Below are 9,700 nucleotides of genomic sequence, written 5' to 3' on the forward strand. Positions count from 1 at the left end.
CAAGAAGAATTATGAAGGGATCCATACTTACCAAGTGGAGAGAGACAGTAATCTCATAATGTTTGTAAAATTATAATGTTTGTATTACTTGTAATTTGTGTTTTCAAGGCCTGAATTATTGAACAGCCTTTTAAATTGTAATTTTATAGAAAAATTAGTGGATTAAATGTAATAGATTTACAATCCATACATGAATAATATATTATAACCACAACGTTCAATGATGATGTGTCATGCTATACTTTTTGACCAAAAAAATGGATTCGACAATGGAATTTTAAAAAAAAGGGACAGATTTGAACTTCAATGTTGGTTAATAATTAAAAAAAATAGAGGCTTTAATGTCGGTTGGAAATTTCACTGAAGGTTTTTAATGTCGGTTGCAATCAACATTAAAGACCTTTAATGTCGGTTGAAAATTTCACTGAAGGTCTTTAATATCGGTTGCAACCGACATTGAAGGCTCTGTGTTATTGAAGCCCATTAATGTCGGTTTAAAACCGACATTAAAGGGCTTTAATAACACTATCTTTAATGTCGGTTGTCAACCGATATTAAAGCCCTTTAATGTCGGTTTACAACCGACATTAAAGCCCAAATTTCTTCTAGTGACATAGATTCTAAACGGAGCTTCACGGGATTTGAGATGCCATAAGATGGCATGCTTTTTCTTTTAATTCAAAAGGACTAGCAAATGATTGGTTTCTAAAGTTCAAGGTGAAGTCAATTGGTTTGCTTAGAGAGCTAGCACACGAGGATTTGTGGCACAATTCCTAGGCGAGTTAGATCAGAGGAATCGAACAACTCAACTTGCTTTCCATCAGACAAAAATCAGGGGAAACATTGTGAAGGTACATTTTCCTTCACTATTCCTTTAGCGATCACCATAAGAATTGATCTCTCCCAATTTAACAGTAAATTTTGGTGTCTTGACATCGCTGAAAGACTCCTACGCACTAAAACTAACCAAAATATAAGTCTAAGAAAGTACTTTCAAGTGCTTTTCACGAGTACATCTCAATAAATTCATATTTCATGTCGATTTCATAATCCTTGATTATGAAGCAGATCGTGAGGTTCCCATTATCCTGACACGACCATTTCTTACTATGGAAAGATCCTTGATTGATGTTCATAAAAGAGAACTAATCATGTGACTGAATATAATGACTTGACTTTCTAGGACTTATACTAGGTCGTTATTACATGCATGCATAAATTTGAAAACGACTCTCTCAATAAATTTTAACTAAAATTAAAAGAATTTTATTAAATAAATAGCTTTTGTAAAATCTAAATAAATGAAAATCTTTAGTCAGGGTCCCCTAAAATAAAAATAAATTTCATGAAGCTTTATAAATAAAAATTTCAAACAATAAAACTCTAAGTTCAAACATTAAGACTGGAATATAAAACATGAAAACATGAAAATATGAACGGAAGTATCTCTCTTGTCCCAATGACACGGTCACAGATTCCTTCTGTCATTTGTCGATATGTCATTATCCTACTTGAAAACATAACATAATAAAGAATGGGTATAAAATACTCAGCAAGTAACCCCACTACCGGGGTCAAACTATGCATTTATATCCAATAAATGCAACTTTCTAGTGAGACATGCAAAAACCTCTATGAATCCTGGATGGCCATCTAGTGGATAATTGAACCTGCCCTACCGTAGGTGAGATGTACCCACAAACCTCTAGTGAAATTTCGAAGGAGATCACTAATCTATGGTGAAGTCCCGAAGGAAATCACAACCTCTGCTAAATCCCAAATGAGTCACAAACCTCTGATGAATCTCGAAGGAAACACAAACTTTTGGTGATTTCCAAAGAAAAAGAAACCTCTGGGGAAATCTCAAAGGAGATCATTAATCTCTGGTAAAATTCCAAAGGAGATCACTAACCTCTGATGAATCCCAAAAGAAACACAAACCTCTGGTGAAATCCCGAAGGAGATCACTAACCTCTTGTGAATCTCGAAGGAAACACAAATCTCTAGTGAAATCCCGAAGGAAATCACTAATCTCTGATGAATCCCGAAGGAAACACAAACTTCTAGTGAAATCTCGAAGGAGATCACTAACCTCTAATAAAGTCCTGAAGGAAATCACAATCTTTGGTGGGTACATGACTACAAGTAGGAGGCAACTATCACTATATAACATATCATATAATAAAATATCATAAAATATTTTATAAATTCTAGATCACGCACCATTCACATAACATGCTTAAAGTAGAATTATCATTATGGCCATATATTCTCTCTAAAATTATCCTAATGGTATCGTCCATCACAAAAGTGGTTCTAGTAGTAAGATTACTTACCTTGGAATTAAGTCCAAATAGCTAGCAATTCAACATTACAAAACCTTGAATCCCAACACATGGTTTGATTCAAAACCACTTCAAAGCTTCAAAATCAACATGACCCAACAACTATATCACCAAAATCAATCTTTAACTCTAATGAAAAACAACTTAAGACCTTCTAATCCAACCTCCAAAAATCATAATTAAAACAAAAGTTAAGCCGACACTTAGTGGTATCCAAAAATTCTGAACAGACCCCTAAACCTTACTAAAAAAAAGGACGTCGAATGATTTAATCTTGTTGGGAAGCATCTTTAGAGTCTATAAAATCCAATTTCAACATCAAAACAATATGGGTAAGCCAAAACTGAAACCAAAATTTGATGGGTATTCAAGATCTTCTAAGAAAACCCATAACATGCTAAATAACTTACCCAAAATATCAATTATGGCGACAATAACGCTAGTGGCAACGGAAACCATAGACGGGCGACGAGTTTTGTTGTCGGGTGGCGCAAATTGTTTAGGCTAGTGGCAGGCAATAAGGGTCCTACATGAGGAGGGTTTGCGAGAGTGAGAGAAAAGGGGAGTTTCTAGTTTTACAGATTTATTCAGCAACAATTATGGACAAACCAGAGCTTTAAACAACGATCCAACCATTCAAAACGATATCTTATACGCCTAAATAGACCGGCCAAATCTCAGCATGATCCAATGGTTCAAACTTCAGCAATCGACAATTTTTTAGAAGTTGTTGATGATAAATCGAACTATGTCTTTCTCTCCTTCACTCTTCTTTAGTTTCAAATATCTCAATTCTTTCCTTTTTTCTCAAATTTTGAAACATAAATAAAAAATTTTATCACAATATCTCCAAGATCTCCAAAGATCCTATCAAATTAATAAATTAATTAATATCTCAAATTACCTTAATTTAGGTTCCAAAAACCAAAATTAAATGGCATAAAATCATCAATTTGATACCAATTAAGTCTTTCCAAATATTTAAATCAATTTAAAACACATAAAATCAATTATTTTCTCAATTATTTTAAACTGGCTCCAAAATCTAAAAACTAAAGAAAATTAAAGTCCAACAATTTAAGATAATTAAACCCAACTTATTTGGAACAGGAGATGTTAGATCAGAAAAGGACTTTTAATTTATTCAACGCATTGAAGTTTTCTGATGAGTTTGAGTCTTGCCAACTTGTTGAAGAAATAACTCCAATTATTGAAGAAGCAACCGAATGTACATGGGAAGAATGCAATGAAGATGATCAAGGCCAAGTGGACACTGTGTAAACAATGTTAAAAAATCCTCTGAGCATTTAGATCTGAGTAATAGGAGAAGTAAAGATAACAAAGCCTTCTCTTGAGGAGCCACCAATCCTTGGGATGAAAGCTTTATCAACACATCTCAAATACGTTTACTTAGGAGAAAAGAATAATATACTTTACCTATTATTATTTCTTCTACTCTATCTGATTCTAATGAATTGATGCTTTTACACATTTTAAAGAAAAATATACACGAATCATTTGATGGACATTTGCTAACATCAAAGGAATCGACATTTGTATAAAGAGAAAAGAGGATCCAAGAGCACCAAAGCAGATTAAACTTAATGATGAAGAAGGCAGTCAAGAAAGAGATCATAGAGTAGCTCGAAGCAGATGTGATATATCCAATTTCTGACAATAGTTGCATTAATTCAGCATAGTGCGTTCAAAAGAAAGGAGGAATGAAGGTAGTTGCAAACATAAAGAATGAGTTGATTCCTACCAGAACTGTAATTGGATGGAGGATATGCATGGACTGTGACTAAAAAAGGATAATTTTTCTTTGCCTTTTATTGATCAAATGTTATTAGATAGATTGTCTGGTGCGTGTAGACACCGTATTTGGTCAGCTCGATTTTAAAATTATGTTTTAAGGGCAATTGTAGAAATGTGAAAAATATTTTTCAAAATTAGGTCCACAACCCATGTTTATAGATTTTGTAAAAGTGGCAAAATCGTTAAACCCAGTCCAACTTCACTAATGGATGAGAGAAAAAGTTGAAAATACGCCCAAAACATTTGAATCACACGTCACGCTTTACTATCTTCTTCTTCATGAAAAATCAGGGCAACTTCCCGATTTTCCTCCTCTCCATGCAAGTACCTTAGGAATAGAAAACATCTGTCTTCGATCGGTATGTTCTTCTTCCCCTTCGCCCTTTCTCTATTCATGTTTTTGTGTTTGATTCCAACAATTCCTTTTCTTTTTGGAAATTTGTAGAGGATGAAAGTTGTTGCGACTTATATGTTGGCTGTTTTGGGTAGAAATACTCACATTCCATTGATGAAATTAAAGCCATTCTCACCTGAAGTTTTATTGATGCTTTACTAATTTGGATAAAGAAGCCCTAGGCATTGCAAGGGTTAATATCAATGGAAGGGAAATTAGGTTTAGGGTTCTGTCTGGTGTTTTGATTTGAATTGAGTTCATAAATTGAAGTTGAATTGTTGATGAGCCGTACTAATAATTGGAGTTGAGGTTGAAGATAAAATGATCGAGTTACCTTCTATTTTCAATTTTATTTCCATGAGCAATTTCTTATTATCTTTTCATTATCATCTGATTGCCTTCCATTTTTTATGTAGTTTTTTATATTGTCATCTCATTGTTAGTCCTATTCTTTGTAACGTAGTTAGCTGTTCTTAATATTGTCATCTGATTATGATCTGAACATCTTTTATTTCTTATCACATAGTGGTTCCTCATATAGCCACTTGAGTGCCTTCGATTGCTATCTGGTTATTATCTTCTATTTGTATCTAATTCATCCTTTATTTCTTTTAGGTTTTTAAGAATATAATGTAAACGAGGAAATCTTCACAAGATGAGCTTGAAGTGGAGAATAAACAAGCAAAAAGAAAACTGATATGTTTTTCTTTTGGAAGATTTTTGGACTTCAATGTTAGACTTCATGTTTTTTTTATTGATAATTTACTAAACAACATTGTATCTAATTGATATCATATGCTTAGTTATGACATGTTTAAAAGTCATTATCTTTGATACTAAGTAGTTTACGAGGGAAAATGTTAATATGAACCATGAAATTAAAAGGTGCAAAGTTACAAATTTTACCAATCATGACAATCAGATATCAGTCACAAGAAAAATCATATAGAAATCAAACTTAATATTTAATAAAAATTACATGCTAATTAGATAATAATCAAATATCTATTAGATATCGATCACAAAGCAATCAAGTAGAAATCAGATATCAATTTATTAAATGTCATATTTGCATACTTTTTGCCTTTAAATAGTGTTTAATTCATGTGAAAATTTGGTATAAAGTGTATCATTAAAGCCCTAAAAAGTCCTAATTTAGACAAAATAAGTTACTACATGTTTAAAAGTCATTCTATTTAATTGTTATTTGATTGTTATAGTAATGTACAATTCATTGGGCACTTAGCAATCTAGTGTATTACGTATTGGGTATACCATTAGTAACAACTTTTTATTCGATATCACTTAGCAATCTATCACATTGATATTAAATAGTTTATAAGGGGAGATCATAATACCAACCATGAAATTAAAAGGTATAAAGCTATAAATTTTACCAACTATGAAAAACAGATAGCAATCACAAAACAATCAAATAGAAAGCATGAAGTACTTAATATTTAATAAAAATCACAAATAGCAATCACATGACAATCACATGGAAATCAGAAAAAAATTAGGTAATCTGATAAAAGTTTCTTCATAATCTTATCTATAAATTGTTGAATTTTGATGGCCTATCGTGTTTCTCAGCACCGCGTTTTTTAAATAATGACTTCTTAAACTTGGGAACAAGACCTTTGCATTCAAAATCGACCAAAGATGTTTTTTGATTCCATCTATTAATTCAACGAACCTTCTTCTTCAATTCTAACTCCAATTGAAAACAAATTCAAATTGTAATGTTGAGCATTAAACTCAAATTGTCAAGGTTTTGGGTGGTTTTTAGCAGGCATTTGGAAGGTCAAACGATGTCCAAATTAAATGTGTGACCTATGCATTTTGATGCTTCGAGATTGGACACGGTATAAAAGATCTTTTAGAAGCACATATTCCGCCAGGGGGACGATTGGGGCGTGGACATGAAAGCGTAAGAGCTCAACGGGAGCTCAACGGGACCTACCTCATCTATGTGTACTTTCTGATTGTTCAACTCTCAAGTCATTTGGTGTTTTCTATGGAAAGTTATGGCAGTTTGAGTAATGAAGGGTCAAGAATTACTGCAATTTTTGAAATTATGTTTTAATTATTGTAATCTCTTTTATTTGCTTTTATTAGTTATTTGTTGAAAGAATTTAGGGAGACACTTTGTGAGACTATATATAGTGGTATTGTAATCTTTGCCAAGACAAGGTTGAGAAAGAAATCAATAGAAGATTGAGTATTAGTGTCCATACTTTATTCTTTCTCTCATCAATAAAAAGCTCTACCACTCAAACAATATATATATATATTTTTATCAATTTGTTATTAGAGCTATGTCGAACCATGGGAGCATAGTATTGGGACAGATGCAGTTACCACGACTCATCAAGATAAACTTTGACAACTGGAGTATTCAAATGCGTGCCTTGCTCAGTGCTTAAGACACATGGGAAGTAGTCTAAGAAGGTCATGAAGAGGAGACTCCAATTACAAATCCGACAGCAAACCAATTGAGGACGATAAAAGAGATGCACATGAAAGACAAAACCACTCTCTATCTCATGTTTCAAGTTGTGGATGAGTCAGGTTTTGAGAAAATTGCAGGTGTAAAGACTTCGAAGGAAGCGTGGGACACACTGGAGAAGGTTTTCAAGGGTGTTGATCGCGTCAAACAAGTACGACTCCAAATTCTTCGAGGCGAATTGGAAACCATGAAAATGAAGGAGTCAGAAGAAGTATCTGACTACATCACCCGAGTTCAAACGGTGGTGAACCAACTTAAACACAATGGAGAAACTCTTGAAGATGCCAGGGTCTTGGAGAAAATCCTTCGATCATTGACAAATGATTTTGAGAATGTGGTATGTGCTATCGAGGAATCAAAGAATTTGGAAGAAATGACTATTGATGATCTTGCAGGTTCCCTTGAAACACATGAACAAAGAAAGAAGAAAAAGAAACAAGAGGACTTGGAGGAGGCCATACAAACAAAGATAACCATCAAAGAAGACAAGGTAATGCATGTGCAACACAACCGAAGAAGTGGACGTGATTGTGGTGGTCGTAGTTTCGGTTGCGGTAGAGGTCGTGGTCGTGGAAACAAAAATGAAGAGAAAGAAGAAACGAGCCAACTAAATTTATGTGGACGAGGCCGAGGTCGTGGAAGAGGCAGTAGCTCAAATTGTCCAAATGTCGAGTGTTACATTTGTAGAAAATATGGACACTATGCAAAAAATTGCTATGCCGAGAAGAAGGTAGAAGAAAGCGTGAACTTAGTCGCAGAAGATGAGACCAAAGATGACGATGTTCTCATGATGGCCCATGAAGGCATCACACCGGACAATGACATGGTGTGGTATCTTGACACTGGTGCAAGCAACCATATGTGTGGGCATAAACATCTTTTTATTGATATGCAAGAGATAGAAGATGGACATGTGTCTTTTGGAGATGCATCAAAGGTTCAAGTCAAAGGTCGAGGAAAAATATGTTTTTCCCAAAGGAATGGAAAAAAAAGGTACTATGGAGGATGTCTACTATATACCTGACTTGAAGAGTAATATTCTAAGTATGCGGTAGTTATTGAAGAAAGGATGTTCAATCTTCATGAAAGATCAAATGTTGCACTTGATGGACAGAAATGATCGGGTGCTCACACACGTTGAGATGGGGAAGATTCAGGTGTTCAAACTCAACCTAAAGAATGTATAAGAGAGGTGTTTACATGTCAACATGGAGGACAAAGCATTCTTATGGCACTTACGATTTGGACACTTACGCTACGACGGACTAAAAGAGTTAGCAAATAAGGACATGGTCCATGGGCTACCAAAAATAGACTACACCAAGAAGTTTTGTGAGGGTTGTGTACTTGGCAAACTAGCAAGGAGAATTTTCCAAAAGAAAGCAGAATATTGTTCAAAGGGACCTCTTGAGTTGATACACACAGACATATGTGGCTCAATCACTTCGAAATCTTTCAGTGAGAAAAGGAATTTTCTTACCTTTATTGATGACTATACAAGAAAGACTTGGGTTTGTTTTTTGAAAGAAAAGTCAGAAGCATTTGAAGTATTCAAAAAGTTCAAGGTGAGGTGGAGAATACATATCAACTGCTTTCACAAATTATTGTGAGGAACAAGGTATCAAAAGATTTTTTACTGTACCATATTCACCTCAATAAAATGGCGTTGTAGAAAGGAAAAATCGAACGATCCTTGATATGGTTCGATCAATGTTGAAGAGTAAAGATGTGACAAAGGAATTCTAGGTGGAATCAGTACAATGCGCTATGTATGTGCAAAACCGATGTCCACATACAAAATTGGCGAATCAAACATCGCAAGAGGCTTCGAGTGGTCATAAACCAACCGTCTCACACCTTAAAGTGTTTGGTAGTGTGGCCTATGCACAAGTACCAGACCAAAGAAGAACCAAACTCGATGATAAGAGTAAGGAATATGTGTTCATTGGGTATGACGAGAAAATGAAGGCTTATAAATTATTCGATCCAATTAAAAAGAAGGTGATTGTAAGTCCTGACGTTCAAGTGAATGAAGAAAGTGTGTGGGAATGGAAAAATCAAAAGGAGGCATTACAAGAAGAGTCATTGAGAATTGCACCAATAAACACTCCAATAACTTCTCAAATATCTGACAAAGTGGAAGAGCCGAGTCAACCTAGGATGTGGAGTCTACAAGATCTATACGACTCAACCGATGAACTACACCTAGTTTGCTTATTAGCAGACTTGAAGAACATTTCTTTTGAAGAAGCCATAAGAGACAAGATGTGGAAAGCCTCAATGGATGAAGAGATAGAAGCAATCAAAAGAAACAAAACTTGGGATTTGGTGGAATTGCTTGATGGATATAGACCCATTGGTGTAAAATGGGTATACAAGAAGAAGATGAATTCCCAAGGTGAGATTGAAAGGTACAAGGCGCGCCTTGTTGCAAAAGGTTACAGACAAAAAGCAGGAATCGATTATGACGAAGTTCTTGCTCCAATTGCAAGAATGGAGACAATTCGACTTCTTTTATCCCAAGCTGCACAATTCAAGTGAGCTATCTATAAAATGGATGTAAAATCAACATTTTTAAATGGAGTTCTTTGAGAAGAAGTCCATGTTGAGCAACCCCTTGAATACATGAAATCTGGA

Source organism: Benincasa hispida, chromosome 11 (assembly GCF_027475165.1).
Source record: "Benincasa hispida cultivar pf3 chromosome 11, pf3_genome.v1.1, whole genome shotgun sequence".
Classification (NCBI taxonomy): domain Eukaryota; kingdom Viridiplantae; phylum Streptophyta; class Magnoliopsida; order Cucurbitales; family Cucurbitaceae; genus Benincasa; species Benincasa hispida.